This window comes from Helianthus annuus, chromosome 7 (genome assembly GCF_002127325.2).
Source record: "Helianthus annuus cultivar XRQ/B chromosome 7, HanXRQr2.0-SUNRISE, whole genome shotgun sequence".
Lineage (NCBI taxonomy): Eukaryota > Viridiplantae > Streptophyta > Magnoliopsida > Asterales > Asteraceae > Helianthus > Helianthus annuus.
In genome coordinates this window covers 55,526,354-55,532,377 of record NC_035439.2, presented here as the reverse complement: position 1 = coordinate 55,532,377, position 6,024 = coordinate 55,526,354, and positions in this window count along the sequence as shown.

Genomic DNA, 6,024 nt, shown 5'->3' with positions numbered 1-6,024 from the left:
ATTCGATCGGACGGCCGTCCGATCGGATGGTCGTTCGTCCCTTGTGTTCTCGTCTCTTTGAAACGTTATAAAATTTCTAAGTTTGAGTTTAACGAAGACAACATGGTACGTATTGAGACAACGGAAAACTCATCAAGGCTCGGCCTGTCTGATCGGATGGGAATCACCCCATCCAATCAGGTATCTGTTCTTGACGGTGTTCATGTCTGAATCCGTAATCCGGCCATCTTCTCCGGCGATGATCCATTTCCAATCCGACTCCAGACTATACACCAAGTCTACAGCCCATTTGGGTCCGGATTTCACCATATCAAGTAGAAAGTTTAAGGAAGTTTGAAGGTAAACATAAAATCGACTGAAAAACTTAGATTTAGTAAAGATTCGATGCAAAAACACATGAAATTCCTTAGATCTGAGCTAAAGCTTGACGAGAATGACATCACACAGCAGTTTGTACAAACCGCCATGATGACGTCATCCTCAAGAGCTCGAATCTTAGTGTTTCCATGGTGAAAAGTGTGACTTTGATGAAGAATCATGTGAAGGAACGTGCATAGATTGAAGTTGTACAAGATTTAAGTAGAAAACTTACAAGAATCGCTGGAAAATGTGAGAAAAGTGAAGTGCGTGCGCCTGGATCGGAGGGGACTGTCACATCTGTGATGAATGATGTGACAGCTCCTATTTATAGCGTCAGAGTGAGAGTAAGGCGGTGCAAGGAGCTGGATCGGATGGCTATTCGGTCGAATGGCCCTCCGATCTGATTCGGAGAGTCCAATCCATTTTGCAACTCTTCCGTCTTTGGTTCGTTTTGCGAGCTAGATTAAGCGTTGCATTGCGTATTATTGTGTAGTATTATTACATAACAAGAGTATATTATTAACATAAAAGTTCCCAAGTTTTGAAGTTTACATAAGTGTCAAGTCTCTAGTTTCTCGTTTAATCAAGTCTCAAGTTTCACGAGTCTCAAGAGTCGTGAGTCAAGTATCAAGAATAAAGCATCAAGTCTTAAGTGTCAAGAATCAAGTCTCAAGAATCAAATATCAAGAATCTAGTATTAAGATTCAAGTATCAAGAATCTAGTTATTGAGATTTAAGTATCAAGTGTCACCAAGATTCAAGTTTCATAGCATCAAGTATCATAAGTGTCAAGTCTCACATAGTATAAGGACTAAGATTGACAAAAGCTAAAAGTCTAGGGACGCAGGCGTTACAGTCTCCCCTCCTTTAGGAGATTTCGTCCCTGAAATCTAAGAAGAAGACTGCTCGAAGAGCTGCGGGTACTTGTGTGACAACCCTAAAAATTTCAGGTATCCGTACGATTAATTAGTATTTAATTACTGCTCAATTACTGTGCTTGCTTACAGTGGTAAATAAACTTCTACATGATTTCTGAAATATATATAACCATGCCTCATACTTTATTTGTTGTCACTCCATTTACTTACACAAAAACCTTAGTGACAAACTTGATGCACAAAAGTAAAGTAGCACAATGAACGGATAACCCAGTAAACGTGCTGACATAGCCAGCACCAGGCAGACACTGCCTCTAAGGCCTGTATGAGCCAGAGATAGTTTACTACACTAGTAGAGAGTGTAGGGATAAGAGGGTTGTAGAACTGCGTCACTAGGTGATAATTATAGTGACCGGATGTGCCTAGAACGTACTTTGAGTACAAAATTCTGCTCTTTAAATAAAAATTCAGCAATTAGCTAACTAGTAAAGTGCCATAACATGAGAAAAATATTACTAGCCACTTTCCAAAGTGTCGGGAATAAACTGTGTCACTAAAAATAATATTATCGACACTTTAAATACCTATTTAGCACTTTAACGGATCAGAATCCAACCGAACAACCGGACTATACCCGGAACACAAAAATATAGTTAGAAACATTGTTTCACTTTTTCTGAGCTAGTTATGGTCCCCGAGTACTATAACATAATATATAATTCAAGTAACACATTAAACACAAGTCTTACACTTAACACCCCCCACTAAATCACCTACCTTACCATTTAAACTTTACACTTAACCCCCTTTTTTTTATGCTCACGGTCAAGCATGGCCACACCATGATCACAAGAATCCTTCTAATATCCTCATGATCTTTCCTTGGATTTTGAATGGATATGGTGTATACTTAGTGGAACACAAAGACCCTTGGGTAATAATATTTTAATTATAAATAACCACCAACACTTCACCAATTACACAACACCACAACTTTCACTCCCTTGTCCCTCCCTGCCTCTCGGCCGACCACATCCCCTCACCTCACTATTTTTTTGTTGCAATCTCACCAATCCAAGCTTGTTTCCAAGTGATACAAGGAATTTTAGAAGGTGTGGAACACTCTAATCGTGAAGAACCATAACCTCAAGCTTTTATCCACTCGTTTTTCTCTAGTGTTTCTTCCCTAGCCTCGAGCTAGTAGTAAGTGACTCTAAACGCCTTCTTGATCTATTCTAAAGTGGTTAATATGAACTTTGTCGGTTAAAAATCATGAACATACAAGATTTCATACTAAAAGTTTACAAAAATGATAAATATGTTGGATAAAAACTATGATGTTGTGTAAAACTTGTGGGACTTGTTTTATTGTAATTATTTAGTGTTGATCTATACTAGTAGTAGCTCGGATCGTCATTTAACCCGGTTAGGTCATGTCCATAAAACATGACATAGAATATGTTAATGTGTGAAAGTGGTTAAAAGACGAACACTACTACTTACTAAGCATGAACTTGTGTAAAATCAATTTTTCTTATGAAATAGTGTTCTAAACTAGTAGATCTACGGATCTACAAGTGGTATTTTCAAAGGACCAAGGGTCAAGTGATATCATGTTTTCTAAACCGGATCTTTACATGAACAAAGGTGATTTTGTAAACACACAAGTGTGTAGACACTTGTGTAACACTAAGTTTCGACAAAGAACTATTTTTCTAAATTTTTACAAGAAGATGTGAAAATATATTTTCTTTAAAAAAACAGGATTCACAAGAAACCGGATTAATTTATACAAAGATCCACTAAAAAATAATGGAAAGATACTACATATTTTGGATAAACCACAAGTTCATGAATTTTTGCGATTTATATATATTTTGACTAGTTTAATGTTGAAATATGGTTGGTTAATGTTGGGAACATAGTTGGTTTGAATTTCAAAAGAAAATGATACACTTGAAAGCGTGGCCACCTCCGGTTACAAGGGAAACTCTGGCAAAATTTTTCCAAAAACCTAACACTTGGAAACATTTCCATCACAAGTGTTATATATATATTTCTAACTTGTTTTCAAAGATGTAAATTTCGCCACGATTTTATTTACAAAATTTCTAAGTGTCGGAGGTGGGATTTTCACAAATAAACTAGCTAAAATATATATTTAGAATATATATTTTCATAACAACACTTGCGTAAATTATTGTGATTATTTTGCAAAATATCTAAAAATTATTTTTAGAGTAAAAATAATATTACCGAATGTTAACAACTCCAAAATAATACGAACGCCTTCACAATAAATGTGTTACAACGGTATTATTAATACCACCCGATCTTTAAACATAACTCACGCATTTTTAGAAAATACACATATGTGTGTATTTTGACGAGTGTTATTTTGGGGAAAAATTATATGGAATAAATATAATATTTTTGGGAAAAATATTTATATTTTGGAAGTAGAATATTTTAGACAAATGAAACAAAATATAATATTTTTGGGAAAGATATTTATATTTTGGAGATAGAATATTTTGGACAAAAGAATTAGAGTATATTTATTAAGTGGGACTTAATAATAAAGTCTTGGAATTGTATAAACGCACATGTGTTAAAACTCTCATCCTTGGGAAGGAATATATTTACCAAATATTTACAAAGTGTAAACACGAAATAGTTGTCTAACTATTTCCCAAAAAAAAAAAAAAAAACTTAAACCTTAAACTAAGGCACGGCCGTCCTTCTAATAAAGTTAGTACGTGTAGGTCGTCGCACAGCAGATTGATCAGGAGATTTTCTTGATAGAGACGCACCACTGTGAGTTCATGTCCCCCTTTTCTCTTTACTGTTTTCAGTTTTCTAAACTGCGGGGGTGAAATACATGTTACTATGATTACAAGTACTTTTTACATGGTATGGATAGCGTAAGGAGGATTATTACCTAGATCATGTGAATGGGTAGGCTATTATCGTAAGACCATTAATCCTTGTATAAGGACCGAGAGGCATGAGTGATAGATCTATCGGGTGTTGCGAGCCCCACGCATGAGCCAGCGTGTGGCTGCATGTGGTGACTATGTCGTTCCGCCGGAAGGACCGGTATGAAATACGCGTTACAGGTTTGAGTGCTTCCTAGGCCATTTCACTTATTAATGTATTAGCTACACATTAATTGATCTCTTTTTTCTTATTGCTACATACCAGGAATTTTCATACATACAGACATTTTACAAAGGTTTTACTTACTCACATACACATGAACTCGCTCAACAATTTTTGTTGATTTTTCCAACTTACATGTATTTCAGGGAACTAAGGATTCTGGCACGGTATGCTACGTTTTCCCGCTGCATAAGAGTTTCGAGGTCATCCAAGTTTAGGGGATGTGGCTTTTACCTGGACGAGTCACAGTCCTTTAAACTGTGTTTATCTCATGTTGGTGTTGTGTCTTTCAAACAATGTTTTATGTTATCAGGTTGTAGTGTCCGTTGCATGAGTCAACGTTTCAAGACAATGTTATGTTACTTTTGTTTTAAAACTCAAATCAATGGATGATCTTGCATGGTTTTATTTTCATATAGCTTTGTTATGATTAAGCTATGGTATTAAGAAGTCACACCAAATTAACCACGCTTCCGCAAAGCCAGGGTGTGACAGCTTGGTATCAGAGCTCTGATCATAGCGAACTAGGATTCCTTCTCGAGTCTAGACTATGATCACTCGGGCTCTCACGAAACATTTTTACACTGCATACCACTTAAGTCCAGATCCAAAACGTTTTTACAAACAAATGTTGAGCACATTTTATTTATTATTTATAGGCTCAGTCTGGGAGGCTGAGGCTCGGTCTGGGAGGCCGAGGCTCGCTCTGGGAAACCGAGGTAGTTGGCTAGTGGGACTAGGAAGAGGAGTCTGGGAGGCTGGGAGGCTAGTGGGACTAGGAAGAGCAGTCTGGGAGGCTGGGAGGCTAGTGGGACTAGGAAGAGCAGTCTGGGAGGCTAGTGGGACTAGGAAGATCAGTCTGGGAGGCTGGGAGGCTAGTGGGACTAGGAGAACTATTTGATTACGTATTAGTGACTAATATATTTATTTGACTATGTGATAGATTATTTGTGCATATGCGTGTTTGTATTATAGAAGACCTGCCTTCATCCGGCTTTGGAGAGTCGGACACCACAGACCCCATGCCCCTATCACTAGATGATTATTTGTGCATATCAAACGTCATAGTCTCATCAGAGCACGAGGTGTGTACCTCAGATACTACCAGCACGGACAATGATGATTTCCAGCCATTTGCGCTGCACAATGACGTGGCTGAGCCCGCTGATGGCCCTATCACTAGAGAGTTGCCGCTCGCGGTGATCCCTGCCCCTGTACCCCTTGCCGCTTACCCTATTGTTGATATGCCCTCGACGTAATCGCTGACGACAACGTCGACTTGTTTGATGAGGACCCACTCGAGGATGACTTGGAGGGTGAGGCCCTTATTGCTGCTGGTGATCTCCTACTTCTCGCTGATGCTCCTGCGGGGAAGGCACCCATCCACTCACCGACCCCGACTCCTTTGAGTCCGTGACATCTGCACCTTCACCTGCGCAGGGAGTGCAGCATCATTCGCACGACACGGACCCTGATATGGCATCATCCGCTGCACCTGCCCCTGCCCCTAGCTTTGAGTATGGTCATGACGTTGATGATGATTCGGATCCTGTTTTCCCACCTGGCTTTGATCCCGATCATGACATTAAGTTTATTCACTTAGATCAGCCCATGAGGGACCCTG